The following is an 18,320-nucleotide window of genomic DNA, read 5'->3' as shown; positions in this document are numbered from 1 at the left end:
ATCGTTGGGTCACAGGATTCACATTGATAATCGATTAGACCATGATAAATAATTATTTGTGAGATATAAACATGCTTATATGTAAATATAATATTTTCATTTGATATGAACAATATCTATGTAGAGAAAAATTATGCCGACACTTGACGTGACGAACCTTTCAAAGTTTGTTGAATGAAGTGAACCTTTCGCAAGTCTACACTAATAGTGTCGAACCATTCAAAGTTTTTTTTATTACAAAAATAAAGGTAAAAGGAAAAAGGTGTTTTGAAAAAAAATATACATTAATAATTTATGATTCAGAGTTTATGTCGACACTCACAGTGACGAACTTTTCATAATTTGTTGAAAAATCATATTTACGTCTCACCGTTGTAACGATTAAAGGTGCAGTCATACATATTTTACAGATTAGAAATAGTAGCATGAAACGAGCTCACCAATTGATCCGTCATCCTTGAGCAGCAACAATCCACTTTCAGCTTTACTCGTTTGCGCGGCTATATACAAGTACTCAGAGAAAATAGACGCGCGAAAATAGCTCGGGCTTTTTTGACGCACTGTCCAGGAGCAAGCGTCAACGTCGAAAATCAAACAGAACTAATCGAACGCGGCACTTTTTCACTTTCACTCGACCGACGCGCGACATGTCACAACTCTTTTAAATGGAGAAATCGACGCACCAGCCTCGATTAACTCGAATAAAACTCATCATACCAGCAAGGACTCTCAGACATACTAACTTTCTACACCTAAATCACCCTCGTACGGACTATGCCTAAAATGAGCCGATGAATGAAAATTATCACTTATTTGATTTTTATATTTCGATCAATGTTTTTAAGAATAGGCTTGTCTCAAATGGTATTGTATAATTGAAGTGTATTCAATGTTAAAATTTATGTATTCAGTTTCATGTAGACTTAAAAAAGTCCACATAATACAAGGTACAGGTTACACTTTCTATATCAAACTGCAAACATGACTTATTTTCTTCAAATGTAGAAGATTGTCTCTAAAGAACATAATTATTCAACAAACTTCGAAATATACTATTTTTCTAATGAGTATTCAGTTAGTCGTCTTCATACATGATGAAACACAGTTACATTTATGCTTCTGATGGGCGATGGATTGTACCTACAGGCAAAAGTTGGACACGTGGCCAAGAAATAACTGGGAGCGTGACAATTTCTCTCGAAACGGAATCGTTTGATAAGGTCTACCGGAGCAGCTTTCTCTAGCGACTCAGAATTTACTTCGCATCGTAAACATAACATCAGTTAACATTGTTTGACTATAAAAGAGTTCCATTCACTCTTAAATATTATTACACAAGGAATATGTTAGAACTACACAGGTTTTTTGCTGAACAGAATGTCAAAAAGCGATGTTGGTTTTTGATCATGATCACAATTTCGTACAGCTTTCAAGGGCATCGAAAAACACGTTACCTAAGAAAATAGCCGAAGCAGCATTGCTATCGAGCGAATGCTTTCTCAATATTGATTAGTAAGCATGATTCACATGAAGAGCCATGTTTGCCAATCCATCTATAATGCGTTCCAGACATTTCACAATAAATGGAATCAAACTAATTGGTGTTTTCATCTTTTTGCTTTTTCATATGGAATATTTCCGGTAGCAAAACTGGTAATGCATAATCATATTTGATAAACTCAAATGCTTTTTGAACCAGAACAGGATCAATCCTATCTGCTCTACAACATTTGAAAGGAACAAAACTATTATATGTCACTGAATCCATTCTGTGGTTATTTCATTATAAAACATCAAAAGAAGTCAGTCACAATTAGTACATGTATTTTTTTTTCACTTGGAAACCCGTATATTTTGCAAGACTTTTGTTTAATCGACTGACTTTACTAAAACTCAAAACATTTTTTCAAAAGTTTTTCCGTCCGAATGGTTCAACAGATTGCTGGTTAGCCGTAAACCACGAATCATAATTAATTAAAAACAAGATTCAAGAGCCTTGCGGGCTGCGAAAGACTCAGGCCGGTTTTCTTCTATATTTCTGTAAATTCTTACGAGATTTAATTTGTAGATACATCTAGGAATAACTCCACGAAGATACTATAAGCCCTGAGAAACCGAGGAATTTCCAACCCGAAAAGATCCTCGACCTGTGGGATTCAAAGCTAACTAAGGCCCTCATACATGAGTATTAGGGCGGTTCAAAACTAAAAAAAATGAAAATTCAATCTCCCATATCTTTGGGAATTAAGTCGGTTTCAGCGGTCGTGGTCTATTCTAAATATTGACAGCTAAATAGACCAAACCTAAGGGGGGTCCATAGCCTTGAGGTTACGCTTTCGCTTCATAAGCGGAAGGTCATGGATTCAATTCCCAACCCCTCCAAAAAAATAACCCGTCCAGCCACCAGAAGACGCCGCACGGAGGACCGTGCTTAGGGGAGCACATCCATCCTCCGTCAGTATCAGATGGTGACTGAGACAAACTGACCCACTTCGCAGGCAGCTAGCCTCAAACGACTTTGGAACACGGCAAAACGTTCCACCGCAAGAGCAATGGACTATGGCTTATGGAAATCGATTGGACCAACAGCAGAGCACTCTCCTACCTGCTCGGTGTGAGAGCAAAAGAGCAGAAGAGAGTGAAAGCAGATGTAAATATAGATTAGCTAAAAATAGAACTGTATCGGTAAGGAAGAAAAGATAAACTGATTCAGGCACAGTAGTGGCCACGAGCACGGAGTGCCTTAAATAAAAAAAAATAGACCAAACCAAGATTTTCTTAATTTGATTGTCGAACAGTTCTGGTTTAAACAAATAAAACTGTCATACGGTCATACCAGCCCGTTCTAAATATCGTGAATACTACAAAAGCAAATTGAAATTTGCTCTGTTTAGCGTCGTTTGTGTTGAAGATGTAATTCTGGTTTTGATTTCAGAATCGATGTTGTGGGCGGAAACGTTTGCTGCGTTGTATCTGCAGTTTTATTGAAAAGCGTTAACTTCGCTGCCACAGTACATTTATCGAATAACTCTATATTAGCAAATCAATGAACCAAGATAAATATTATCACCATTGGGAGATAGAAGAATATCTTCTCTTCATCGTAGCATTGTTAATTAACATGTATCCATTCGTTTGCCCAAGAAGCCACAAACTTGGTTACCAATGGCTTTTAGGGCGAAATCATAACCTAATCGAGATTCACCTCAATAGTTCCTCTAGCGCCGTTGTTGAACACACTGTAGAATTTTTTGTAGGGTTCCACAAAGTTATTTAGAAGTAAAACTCAAGGAATCAATGGAAAATTCCTGGAGGAGGGTTTCCTAGAATAATCCAATGAATAATTTCTGGAGCTATTATGTGTGAGGGTTTTCGAAAGAATTTCTGTGGTAATGGCTTGAAGAATAACAGAAGAAATGACATAGAAACCTGGAGAAACACTTGTAGGATTTGAATGAATCATTATGAGTTTTCCTGGCAGAATTACTGTTGGAATCTTGGGGAAGTCTCCTACCTGACCAAATCCCTGTAATAGTGGTTGGATGATTTTGTTGAGGATTTTTAGCGGAATCCTTGCATGATCCCCTATAGGTTTTCCTGAAGAAATATTCAACGAATCACTGTAAAAGTTTCTGAAGCTTTTCCTCGAAAAATCTGGAAGGAATTCTTGATTAACTTGTGGAGATGTTATGTAAGAATCTGGCGGAGACTCAGTAGTACTTTGATTTTTTTTGCCTAGGTTCTCCATGAATTTTTGCAGAAATTTCATCTTGGTCAAGGAAATATCGTAATCCGTGGTAACCTTGATCAAGTTTTTGATTAATTCATAAAAATTTCATTTAAAATAGCAAATGCTGCAATTTTTATATTTATAAAACAAGTACTGGCACTCATCGCTGTGATTTTACACTGTGTTTTTCTACATGTTTAAACATGTTTAAAAATGGTTTTGAGTGATTTTTTTATTGAGCTGATATGGGGAAACATTGATCACCTAAGGAAGCAATGTTCGGTAGTATTGAAAATGTCGTTACTTACTAAAGTATTGTCCCCAGCAGCCAAATATGAAGGCCAAACTCTTACAAGTAATTTAGTTTTTCATTTATTTTCAAATTAAAAACACCATGAATTGTGGATTACACACTTGGTTACCAATTGCTTTTAGGGTGAAATCATAAACCAATAGTTCCTTCTGCGTCGTTGTTGACCACACTGTAGGATTTTATATAGTTTTTGGAGAAATCTCCAGAGTGATTACCGTAATCCGAGGTAACATTGATCAGCGGGGTAACATCGATCGGAATGATCCCCTGACATGCAATGGTCCTTCTCATTCTTATATTTATAAACTTTTAAAAAATGAGGATTTTACGAAAACTGAGTTTGTGATTTATATGATTATGGATGACAGTATCGAAGGTTCATGTCTCACATGATTTCTACAAACGATATTAACCCTAAAAAAATGCTTTTGGGTTTAAAAATGGCATCGCCGAAAACGATGCCATTGTCAAAACTTTTATAAGTGTATTCAATTACGCTAAATTTACAAATTACTTTTGTAATTTTTTTAATTTACAAATCATGCAGAACTTCCTTAAAAAATTGCCTACAATAGGCGTATTCCACGGTTCGAGTTTTTTTTATGTTTGTAACCATGATGAAATTGCTGGGAAAATTTCTGTTGAAGTTCATGAGGCTGAGGTTATTGTTGAATTTACTGAAGTTATCACTGGTGGGTATGGCAAAAGAAAACCGTTCATACAATTTTCAGCGGTATTCTACGACGATATTTAAGTGGAATTCCAGAAAGAATATCTGGTAAAATCCTAGGATTTTTTTAAGGAAGCTCTAGAACAATTAATGAAGAAATTGTGAAGTGTTTACTTTGAATGAAATCCCAGGGGTAATTCGCGGAGGAGTCTCCGAAGGTTTTCCTGGAGGAATTTCTGGAAACTATCTGAATTTATTTCTTGGGGAAAACTTTGAAGAAATTCTTGAAAGAAATACTAGAATCCGTGTAGAAGTCCTCGCAAATATCTCTTATTCCATGTCGAAACAATCTTAGAGAAATTCCATAAGAAATACATTAAGTAGCTTGTGGAGAAATTTATTAAGGAATCCTTCGAAGAATTCCAGAGAATTCTCCGAGGAGTCTCTGGAGAAACCCTAGAAGAAATATCTGGAAAATGTTAATTTGAAATCTACGAAGGAATTGCTGAAAACTCTGCAGGAGTCTGGACAAGTCTTCGAAAAATAATCATTGAATCATTTCCTGTTGAAATGCTCCTGAAGAAATTTGTTGAGAACTCCCTGAAGGAGCTTCTGGAGTAATTCCTGAGCAAATCCTAGGAAAAAATCCTAAAAGAATTCCTGGAGGAATCCCCATGAAAATCATTCTGTAAAAGTTCTCGGAAACATCTTTTATTTCCTGGCAAAATGATCTTAGAAATATCTTCGAAATGTATTTTGGAGAAATTCCTGATGGAATCAATGAAAATTTTCAAAGCGAAATTCCTGGAAAATCCTTTTGAGGAATCCCTGGACATATTAGAAGAATCTCTAGAGGAATCTCTGGTGAAATTCTAGAGGAATTTCAGGGGGAATTGTCGAAAGAATCCTTGCAAAAATTTAGGGAAAATATGTGCATTATGTCGAGATGAAATCTATGAAGGAATTACTAAAATTCCTGGAGCAGTTTTCGAAAAAAAAAAGCTAGCTTATAAAGCGGTAAAATTTGCGTAGATCAATTCTTCGAAAAATGGCTGCAAGAGTTTCTACACGCGTTCCTGAAGGAATTCTGTGGAGAAATCCCTCGAGAAATTGCAGCACTCCCTGTTGGAACCCTGGAGGATCCATCTAGAGTATGCAAGATGTTCAACTTTGGGAGTTGAGATTATGAATGCACATCAAAATACAAAAAAAAGAAACGCGTCGCTTCCGAATTTGGATACATCGCAGACTCTGAAATGTTTCCCATACAAAGTAGAATGTCCGGAATTTGAAGATGTCCGTAATATGAATTAAAACGGTATATCTTCTCGCATTCGTCGGATTGAATTGCTCTCCTCAGCAACTTCCTTTATTATGGGTTGAAGATTGAGTTTTTACTATGAGATGATTAGCTTTATAATACTCAGGTGTTTGGATAGAAATCAGTTTCTGCGTAGTAATGGAGATGGAGATGGAACAGCTGTGCCGGTCTCAGGAAACGCGTAGGTTCTATCAGAAGCTCAAAGCATCCCGCAACGGCTTCGTGCCGCGAGCCGAGATGTGCAGGGATAAGGATGGGAGCATTCTGACGGACGAGCGTGAGGTGATCGAAAGGTGGAAGCAGCACTTCGATGAGCACAGGCAATGAAGGATGGGACAGCGAAGGAAATGCCTTCGTCAGTACTGCGGAAGATGGAAACCCACCAGCCTCCACTTTGAGGGAGGTTAAGGATGCCATTCACCAGCTCAAGAACAATAAAGCTGCTGGTAAGGATGGTATTGGAGCTGAACTCATAAAGATGGGTCCGGAAAGGCTGGCCATTTGTCTGCACCAGCTGATAGGCACAATCTGGGAAACAGAACAGCTACCGGAGGAGTGGAAGGAAGGGGTAATCTGCCCCATCTACAAGAAAGGCGACAAGTTAGATTGTGAGAACTTTCGAGCGATCACCATTCTAAATGCGGCCTACAAAGTATTATCCCAGATCATCTTCCGTCGTCTGTCACCCGTAGTAAACGAGTTCGTGGGAAGTTATCAAGCCGGCTTCGTTGACGGCCGATCGACAACGGACCAGATCTCTACTGTACGGCAGATCCTCCAAAAATGTCGTAAATACCAGGTCCCAACGCATCACCTTTTCACCGATTTCAAGGCGGCATACGACAGTATCGACCGCGTAGAGCTATGGAAAATCATGAACGAGAACAAATTTCCCGGGAAGCTCACGAGACTGATAAGAGCGACGATGGAAGGTGTGCAAAATTGTGTGAAGGTTTCAGGCGAACACTCCAGTTCGTTTGGATCTCACCGGGGACTACGACAAGGTGATGGACTTTCGTGCCTGTTGTTCAATATTGCGCTAGAAGGTGTTATGCGGAGAGCCGGGCTTAACAGCCGGGGTACGGTTTTTACGAGATCCAGTCAATTTGTTTGCTTCGCGGATGATATGGACATCGTCGGCCGAACATTTGAAAAGATGGCAGACCTGTACACCCGCCTGGAACGCGAATCAGCAAAAGTTGGACTGGTGGTGAATGCAGCCAAGACAAAGTACATGCTAGCTGGTCAGCCGAGCTCGACAGGGCTCGCCTAGGTAGCAGTGTTACGATAGACGGGGATACGTTCGAGGTGGTCGATGAGTTCGTCTACCTTGGATCCTTGCTGACGGTTGACAATAATGTTAGCCGTGAAATACGGAGGCGCATCATCAGTGGAAGGGCCTACTATGGCCTCCAGAAGAAGCTGCGGTCAAAAAAGATTCACGCCCGCACCAAATGTACCATGTACAAAACGCTCATAAGGCCGGTAGTCCTCTACGGGCATGAAACGTGGACGATGCTCGAGGAGGACCTGCAAGCACTTGGAGTCTTCGAACGTCGGGTGCTTAGGACGATTTTCGGCGGTGTGCAGGAGAACGGTGTGTGGTGGCGAAGGATGAACCACGAGCTCGCCCAACTCTACGGCGAACCCAGTATCCAGAAGGTGGCCAAAGCTGGAAGGATACGATGGGCAGGGCATGTTGCAAGAATGCCGGACAGCAACCCTGCAAAGATGGTATTCGCTTCGGATCCGGTTGGTACAAGAAGGCGTGGAGCGCAGCGAGCTAGGTGGGCGGATCAAGTGCGTATCGATTTGGCGAGCGTGGGGCAGAACCGAGGATGGAGAGATGCGGCCACGAACCGAGTATTGTGGCGTGAAATTGTTGATTCAGTGTTATCTGTGTAGATGTTAACTAAATAAATGAAATGAATGAACCGTTTGGTTAATACCGTCAAAGTTATACTTGACCTTCAACTCGCAACACCAATGACCAACGAAAAGTTTCATTCTGAAACACGTCCAACATGATAATTGTCTCAATATCGATTAGGCTAGCACCAGTCATTTGTGATCGTACCTGAAAATAAAAAGAGAAAGGAAATGAAATGCTATTATTATGTCTTCATTGACATTCACAATGATGAAATGAGCGTAAGCACTGTTATTATTTACGTGGGTTTCCATTTTCAAAACAAGCATAACTCCATTATAGGCAAAAGTCAATCTATCAACAAAAACTGATATGTAAATCACATGACAGATTTCCGTTTGCCATTGTGTTGCTGTATAAGCAGAAGTTTCGACGGGACCGCTCAACCGTGCCGGGGAGAAAAATGCATAGTGCGGATCTGATTATCCAGCCGAGCGTGTGGTACATATTCGATTTTCGGTCATCAAGCGTAAACACGAGAAGCTGGTTGGTTCATTGGTCGGGTCTCACATTACAGGGCCATCGTCGACGTGCAGGCAATCCATATTGGAGCACTCTAGCTACTACTATTTATACACTGAATGTGCGGTTCGCCGTATCGTTTGTTGGTATACCTGTGTGCACCTGTAGCGTAGGTCGGATCTACGCTGGATGTCTGGTGGATTAGTAGCTAATCAGATAGTAGCTATACTTGAGCGTGATGTGGGAATAATTTGTTCGGTATAAAATGGGGCCTTCCTTAACCGAGTGGTTAGTGTCCACGGCTACAAAGTAAATCCATGCTGCAGGGGTCCGGGTTCGATTCCCGGTCATTCCAGGATCTTTTCGTAATGGAAATTTGGAATGAGAATGAGAAGCAGGCTCTGACCCAGTGAGATTTGTTCATAATAGGTTTCATACAGGCATGCCTCCAATGTTTCTGCGTATACCTAATATACGGATACACTGTAAATATCTGAAAGACGAACATTATGCCTCGTAACTGTACACTTTTAGAACATTCCACGCTTCCTCCACTCAGTTCAGCTTGCCGGTCGTGCGTGGAGGCCGGACTTCGTTATCGATCGTCGCAAAGTAAGCCTATGGGTTACCGACTGTTGGTGGCGGCGATACGTTAGAATAGAACCGATACCGGTATCATGTGCCGGTAGCTATGGGTCGCAAATATGGCTTGATTGAACGAAACGGCGGCAGGCGAACGAACTCCGATGGAACAATTTTGTTCGTACAAGAGAAATCGATGTCTAGTATCTATGTTTAGTAGCTCGACCGGAATATTGTTCTGGAATAATCTGCAATCAACAACGGTAAGAAGTTGAAGAAGTGCTAATTGATGGGATTTAGTTTGCTACTATATCACTGATACGGAGAGAGTGATTCAATGTTTACAAATCAAGAGGACCATCTTATCAACTTTGTTTTCACATATAGGAAGTTTTTTTTCCCGTGATGATAAGATAAGGCAAGACCAGAAACGAAATTAGGTATGTACTCAATACCCATATACATATTCAATGTCGGTATTTCGTCAGATCTTCAGTGAATAAATTTGTCGGATTTCCAATAGATCATTAAAATAACCAAAACGGCCGCTATGAAAAGCAATGTTGTCACAATGTTATGTCCAATATACAGTGGTGACGTTATTTTACTGCGATGAGGACCACAAAAACCACCATTGGGAAAAGTTGAGGTCTGGATTAAGGTGAAACATCTCAGAATCCAAAGATGGCCGTCACAATGGCCGCCATATGCCCCTACTCACGTTTTCAAAGGCACAAAACTGGAGTAATAGTTGGCAAACGTTTCTGATATTCTTATTTTAAGCTTTCTGCTAGTGCACAAAGCCAAAATAAAAAGTTCACTGTTGTTGGATGTTTTCTTTGCGAGATTTGTGCCTTTGAAGTTTCAGTACAATCTTTGAAGTTGATTCTAAGCTGTTTCACCTTAAGTCGTATAAATTTAGGTTTCCTGTACGTGACTTAGGATTATACTATAGCGTAACAAAAATGACATTTTTGCGTGTCTCAAGTATATTTAGGGTCGCTGAATCTGACGCTGTTTTCAGAAATGCCCTGCATGTCACAATTTTTAGCTACAGGTTGCCAAAGTTGTATAAAACACTGCTTTAATTGATGTTTATATGAAATTTAAAGTATGATTTATCAAACTTTTTTGTGACCTAATCCAGCAAGCATACAAAATATGACTTCAACTTTCATTTCGAATATGATTTTGTTGAAATTGCACGATAATATTTAGAGTAAATCGATTTTTTCAACATACTTGAAGTTCCCATACAAAACTCTTCGTTTCTCTTATATGGCAAAATACAATACTTTTCTAAAACACCAAAAAATAACTGTTGAGCATCGGTAGTATTATGAACTTTGCTGATAAGTATTGTTATACGCATAAAGTTTGGATTCTGTGGCAAATTAAGCAAATAAATGGCCTTACAAGCTGGGAAACTTGCATGCAAGTTGGCTGGTGTAGTCAAATTTTAACATTTTTAACAGCCAATAGCTTAGCTTAGCTTAGCTTAGCTTAGACTGACTACACATATCAATGGTTGCTATTCCGTGATTGACCGAAGTCAGTGAAAATGCACAAAGAATCAACTAGAAGTTCGGCTGTGATTGGCCATAATCTTCTTCAGTGTGCATAATTCAGTGCCTCTATTTATACAGGGTCAATAACGGCGCCGGCCACGTCCTTGCAGTCAGGTGGGATTGGGGGAAGGAATGTTAGTGTGTAACCTTTGCTTTTTGGAGACCGTGTTTGCCTCTGCATCTCCACAAAGGTTACTGGGAGGGATGTTTGTTAATGGGGAGGATCGTTGGGTCATAGGATTCACTTTGATAAGCGATTAGACCATGATAAACAATGATTTGTGAGATATATACATGCTTATACGTAAATATAATATTTTCATTTGATACGAACAATTTCTATGTAGAGGAAAATTATGCCGACACTTGAGGTGACGAACCATTCAAAGTTTGTTGAACAAATACCTAAATGTAACATTCCTACAGCATGTGTTATTATATTTTACTCATTTGAAAAGAAACAAAAAACTCGATTGGTTGGGACATCATAGAACACTCTTATTCTTATGCCGACAGTTACAGTGGCGAACCATCCAAAGTTTGTTGAATAAAGTGAACCTTTCGCAAGTCTACACTTGTAGTGTCGAACCATTCAAAGTTTTTTTAATTACAAAAATAAAGGTATATAAGAGGTGTTCTGAAAAAAAAATGTTAAACATAAATAAATCATGAATTAGAGTTTGTGCCGACACTCACAGTGACGAACCATCCATAGTTTGTTGAAAAATCATATTTACATCCCACCATTGTAACGATTGAATGTGCAGTCATACATATTTTATAGATTAGAAATAGTAGCATGAAACGAGCTCACCAATTGATCCGTTATCCTTGACTGAGCAGCCACAATCCACTTTCGGCTTCACTCGTTTGCTCGGCTATAAAAAAGCACTCAAAAATAAGCGCGCGACCCAGAGAAAATAAAAAAAAACTGTTCGGGCTTTCTTGACGCACTGCCCAGGAGCAAGCGTCAAAGTCGAAGGATCAAACAGAACTAACCGATCGCGGCACTTTTTCAGTTACTCCAACCGAACTCACCGATCACGCCACTTTTTCACTTACTAGACCAACGCGCGACATGTTTGATCCTGCCCTCGTCGCTCGCCCCGGCAAAAGCAAGTGTCAAGGTCGAAAGATCGAACAGAACTCAACACTTTTAACAGCCAATATCTAAAAAACTAGACGAGACAAGAACTTGTTACGCAGAGACAAGAACGTGTTACGCAATATTATCCTTGTTTTATTCAGTGATTGCTGAAAAAAGATCAATCAAATAAAAAATATTAACCTTGGCTTGACCTTTTTGGAGAAAGTTTCAAAAATATAGAATAGCTCTTTATTATTTAATGCCTACACCCATGAACAGGGCTGGTAGCAAAAAGTGGTACAGAAAAAAGTTATTTTAGTGACCAGATATGAGAAATAAATGACCAAAAGTGACTTAAACATCAAAACGTAATCAGTTTTTTTTTCAGTTACTATTACACTATTTTACGACGAATAAGGATATATCAAATATCATCTGCTGCAGGTAATAGATCTAGTTAAGTATCAATTTTTGATTTTTTATGTATGTTCAATAATTAACAACATTCAAGATATTGTCTACATTTTTTTAACGAAAAAATTAACAAATGCAATATTCACTGAAGAATACTTTCTATTTAGCCTTATTAGATTCTACTTTAACGCTTCTACCTATTAAGGTCAATATTTTGTTAACTACATCAAGATTACGGAAAATATAATATTCGGCCATTAATCAATATTTCAATTTTAAAATGATGATAGAAGATCGAACATGATTTAAGTACAGCTTATAACCAATGTATCATAGACGCGTCCTTCTAACGTCGATTAAGGGAGAACAAATGGTTCGCTCAAGTAACCAGACGTCCAGACCAGACGCGGAATAGTCCCGCATTTCGACCATCTATCCCGCGCTGCAAAGTGTCCTGCGAAATATTATTTTATTCCATTCATTTTCTAATAGTTTTAATTGAAAATTATTAAGAGCCAGTTCGCGAGAACCGCAACCCCCTTTCCAAGGGAAGTTGTATTGATGTTCTCCGATCAGGCTGAAATTTTCAGGCATTGTTCAGGAAGATGTTTTGCAAAATTTTAGATTTTTATATTAGGGGGAAGTGCGACAAAATGACCCCCAATGATTTCATGTCACTAAACATGCAAAATCACAAAAACTGATATAACTATAGTAAAAGTGCACGGATTGTGTTGAAATTTGGCATGATTACTCTACGTTATATAAACTTTTAGATTGGCATGGTATTTGGATTTTGAAAGTACTTCAAATCTAAAAAAATGAGTTTTTCATAAAAAAATTAGTGATTTTCAAATCGATTTTTTTCTTACCAACCGAACTAGGTCAAAAATCTAAATATGGCGTTTTGTAGAGCAACTCATGGGCTTTCATTTGAGATGTAATCCAGATATGCTGTTTCAAAAATTTTTTTTTCGGGTAGTGTTTGAACTTGAGCCATTTTGCTAGTACAGGTCGGACTCGATTATCCGGAGTATCGATTTTTATTTCACTCTGGATAATCGAATTCTCCGGATAATCGAATCACTAAGAAAAAAATTGAAATCTTCGATAAAAGAACTTGAATATTATCTTTTTTCGTTGTTTAATTTATATGATGTGGTGGCGTAGCCAGAAATTATTTCTAGGAACAATAGGGGCCTTAACAAGAAAAAAATTTTTTTTTTGACCAGCATACACATAAAAACACTTTTTCAAACCCCCCTTTTCTTAAATATGTTCAAAACTGCAAAACCATTCATATTGTATATTGCAATACCGAATTATTTCCGATTCATGCATAAAAATTGAAAAACAAGATCGTCAAAAAACAAATTCCGGATAATCGAGTCTAAAATTTCGGATAATCGAATCCCGGATAATCGAGTCACCGGATAATCGAGTCTCCGGATAATCGAGTCCGACCTGTACCGCAACCCTTTTGCATAAAGAGGTTGTATTGATGTTCTTCGATCGAGCTGAAATTTACAGGAGCAGTTTTCCTATATAAAAGAAGTTATTTCGCAAAAATTTCAGATTTCATATTAGGGGGAAGTGGTACAAAATAACCACTAATGATTTAATAAATTTAGAATATAATTAACAATATATTAAACATTAAGTTTAAAACTGGGTATGTTTTGGGGAAAACGAACAGACAGGATGAGGAGTAAGTGATATATTTCTACCCAAAAGTAACATGAAACGCCTATGAACGCTCGTCCCTATATCGTTAATTAGCAACGATTGATGTTATACAATTGCTCCAGCCGGCATGGCAATAGGTGCACTATCTTTGTCAGACAAGTACGAAACAAACAATCGCATTATCAGTTCAAACATTTGCAAACGAAGTTGTCAAGCACCCTGCAAATCGCGGCGGTTCGCAATATGTTCGATAAGAAACCACACAAAATGGCACGAATCTTCTCTTTGTTTACGACTGCTTGCTCGATCCATTAGCCATTTATCGACAAGCAGATGGATATATGCTAGAGTAGATACAGCACGTCAGTGGTTTCCAATCAATCGGAGGCAAATCACTTCTACTGGTCAATGCTGACATTTCGTAAGTCATTAAGAACTGATAGAATCTAATTTCAATTAGGGATTTATGTCGTTCATAAACGCATAGAATATAGTCGAAGGTTTATGGACAAAAGGTCGAAAGACAAAACGTCGAAAGGACAAAAGGTCGAAAGACAGAAGGTCGAATGGACAAAAGGTCGAAAATGGTTTGTTGGTGGGAATTTTTTCCTTCTTTGAGAAAGATTTTCTACCTTTTGTCCCTTCTTTTTTGCTCTTCGACCTTTTGTCTTTCGACCTTTTGTCTTTCGACATTTTGTCATAGATTCATAGTCGAAAATTGTAATTAACTTCTAAGTCTCAACACTTGACTAAACTTGTTTTAAACTCTTGGAAAATAGAACAGTTGAAGAGACGACTCATATTCTTGGCCCAAATAGTTCCTAATCCTAGTTTTTATGTACCGTCGTTGGGGGTGACAATGGGTCAAAAAGGGATATGTGTGATTTATTTTTTGAGTAACTATCGCAATTTAACTCCAATAAACTTCAAATTTGGTGTGTATGTACTTTGATGGTACATTAACAACTGTTCATAAAATTAAAGACAAATATTTATTCACAGCGGCACAGTGAATGAAAAATGACCCAATCTCACCCCATAGAGGGGGTGACATTGGGTCACTGTAATTGAAATAACTTGTTTTTGAGAATATGATTTCAAAACCATTCACAACTGAAAAATATTGATAAAAAAACGATGCAAACAAGACAAAAAGGTATCTAAGATGTTTCACAAGTATGATAAACCCACTTAAATGGAAGATTATACTGAAAATTGAAGAGCTATGAGAAAAAATATGTAAACCCAACATTTATCGTCAAGTTTACATAAATTTTCTTGGTGTTTCCCTCAAATTGTCTTCAAAGTCTCATCCCCAATGCTATAAAGCCCATTCAGTTTCCCCAAAGGTGTACTGAAACAGTGATTATTTTAAACCTTCGCAAATAGATAAATTTCGGTGCGACATTCCACGATCATTAATTTCAGGCAGAAGTTGATGTCATAATCCCAGTAATTCAGCGATCCAACTCATTTGTACTTCCGTGAGATGTTTCTATAATATGAAAACACTGATAAATAATCAAATTTAGAAAAAAAACACCTTTTTGATAAAAATTTACGATGTTGCTGCGCACGAAAAACAGTTGCTGGTTTGAGAAGTTATCAAAATGCGTTGTATCGTTATTCAATGCACGGAATACTCAAGTAGACTTGTTTGATGTTTTGGAGATGCTGTATTTAGAAAAATGTCAAAAAAGTTGACTTGGAATTTCATTTACTATCGTTCTTGCTTGACCCAATCTCACCCCCATTTTCAATGTTTTAAACATCGTACCGAAAAAAATGATATTTTTTTGTGGGAAAATCAAAAAGATTCCGGAAAATACCTGTGATGTGTAATGAAAAGACTTTCAACATTCTACGAATACAACGACAGAGGCTAGAGTACATGCGTGATACTTTGTACAGGAGAAATTCAATGTTGTAAATTTTATCTAGTTTCAACATGCAAGTTTATAGATTAGTAAACAAAAACTACTATTTCTAAAAATGCATATTGTTATGAATTATGTGTAAAAATATGTTCCCTAACATATGAATTATTAATTTTAGTAATATCAGCGCTATTAGCTGAAATATTTCACAAAACATATTTTTCCGTTTTGATCCAATCTCACCCCCAGACCCATTGTCACCCCCATCGACGGTACTCCGTTTTGTTTTTGTTATTAATTTGCTTCGTGATTCAATCTAAGTTACTACTTTTCTACTTATTTACACATTTTTCTAGGAGCAGTTTAATATTCAGTTTAACGACATTACAAATTGGACCGAGGTCGCACACAGCAATTTGGGAACCTTTTTTGAACTGTGTGCATATAGCTACTTGTATCATTGTGCGTTGTATCACAATCTAGCGGCAATCCGGTACCGTGGGTACAGCTTATATCTTTCAACAAAACCATTTATCCGGAGTCTACCAGCATAACAACCATTTATCACACATACCTACACACTCACATCTCAGTCTCGCCCTCGTTGGCGGAAATGTTAAACCCAAGTTGATTCTAGTGGTGACGAAGGCATCTCGTAATCCTATTTTTCCGAAACGACACATTTCGCTTCGTAAACTGCGATTGATGGATTTTCGTATAATAACCGCCTACACAGTGGGTAGCAAACATAAACCGAGTGGTAGTTCGGGAAATTGTTTTGCACTATTGTGGATGCAAGGTTTCACACCTTCTGAAACGCAATAGACAGCAGTCGTTAATTTTATCAGCATTTGTTTTCAGCTAATGAACACAAAGATTGAATCTGTCCATCTATTCAGGTTACCACAATAGATCGACAATTCACGTTACGACAATAGATCCATCCCGGTATTTCTTTGTTGAAAATTTGTACAGCCATAAATAAGTAGATTACCTTATCGGGATTTTCACGAGAGCTGGGTATATTCTGAAGATATCACGTTATTTCGAAAATCGTTACATTTTTTCACGTGTTCAAGAATAGTTGAAGACTATACGTGACATATTTATGACTATTTTACTTCGCTGATAATTGTGGATGTACTTATAGGACTTTAATCTGAAAAATAAAATTTGTTAAAAGGTTACGTTTCTCTAAATATTCCAAATAATGTTTTGAAAATTTTGAATTGTAATGCTTGTTCTTTTTTTTTCTATTTTTACCATTCAGGACAAGCTGTTCAATTTTCTAACAGCTAATAACAGTTCAATTTTCTAACAGCTAATAGCAGTTATTACTGAAACTTATTTGATTCCTGAATCCAAACTTTTTTTGCTTCTCGAAATGATCGCATGGTGGTGCAGTTGCAATTATTCCAAGACGTATTTCGTCATGTGGAGCAAAAGTTTTTGAAACTTTGGGCGTTTCTTTTGAAACACAGCTTTCATAGCTGCCTATTTGCCTTTCAATGCACTGGGCAGAAAGTTAGTTTGCTTCAAACTGACTTGCGGAAATTGACTCGCAATAAGTCTAATTTTATTTATTCTAATTTATGGGGCCCAGATAGCCGTAGAGGTAAACGCGCAGCTATTCAGCATGACCATGCTGAGGGTCGTGGGATCGAATCCCGCTGGTCGAGGATCTTTTCGTAAAGGAATTTTTCTCGAATCCCAGGGCATAGAGTATCATCGTACCTGCCACACGATATACACATGCAAAAATGGTCAATCGGCAAAGAAAGCTCTCAGTTAATAACTGTGGAAGAGCTCATAAGAACACTAATCTGAGAAGCAGGATTTAACCCAGTTGGGACGTAACGCCAGAAAGAAGAATATATTGCCATTGGTGATTTTAATTCAAAATATCTCTCGTGGAATAATTCGCAAAGCAATTCCAACGACAGAATTTTATTTGATGAGTGCTCTTCAGGATATTTCTCAATTCAATATCCTTAGCGACGGACCTGGTGTAGTGGTTAGAACACACGCCTCTCACGCCGAGGACCTGGGATCGAATCCCATCCCCGATACAGTCACTAAAAATTTCAGTGACAACTTTCTTCGGAAGGGAAGTAAAGCCGTTGATCCCGAGATGAAACTAGCCCAGGGCTAAAAATCTCATTAATAAAGATAAAAAAAAAATTCAATACCCTAATATAGCCTTACTTGTTTTTCCTCTTCTAAAAACCCATCTACGATTGATTTGGTCCTAACCGATTCAAGTCACCATTGTAGCCAACTGGTTACTTACGCTGATTTTGAGTTCGATTATGTCCCTGTTAGATTTCAAATATCCCATAATGCGATTCTCAATCCTGTCAGCATCATATTCAATTATTTTCGAGACGATTGGAATATATATGAAATATTTCATTACAAACAAAACTCGATATTGACTATGCTCTGGAAACATTAACTAATTCCATTGTTGAAGCAAGGGGCATTGCAATACCAAATTGTGAAGTAAAATTTGAATCCGTGGTTATAGACGATGATCTTGAACTCTTGATCCGGTTTAAAAACGCGAGGAGAAGCCAATTTCAACGCATTCGCGATCATGCTATAAAAATTATTAGGCAGGATCTGCAAAAAGAAATTAAAAAACGGTTTTCTCAATTCAAAAAATAACATAAATTTTGAA

General features: G+C 37.9%; 1 protein-coding gene across 7 annotated transcripts in view; it reads right to left on the bottom strand.

Annotated features, from left to right (window-relative positions):
- The window catches only part of LOC5572944, an 87,978-nt gene that overhangs the window by 33,063 nt on the left and 36,595 nt on the right, over positions 1-18,320 (bottom strand). Inside the window, exon 2 of one of the 7 annotated variants that reach the window (XM_021843555.1) lies at positions 8,003-8,111. The exons of the other annotated variants lie outside the window; for them this stretch is intronic. The gene's annotated coding sequence lies outside the window, so the exon portion shown is untranslated. The remainder of the gene's footprint in view (positions 1-8,002; positions 8,112-18,320) is intronic. 7 annotated transcript variants of the gene reach the window in all.

Source organism: Aedes aegypti, chromosome 2, assembly GCF_002204515.2.
Source record: "Aedes aegypti strain LVP_AGWG chromosome 2, AaegL5.0 Primary Assembly, whole genome shotgun sequence".
NCBI lineage: Eukaryota > Metazoa > Arthropoda > Insecta > Diptera > Culicidae > Aedes > Aedes aegypti.
The sequence above is the reverse complement of the archived record's forward strand: the minus strand, read 5'-3'. Positions and strand labels throughout refer to the sequence as shown.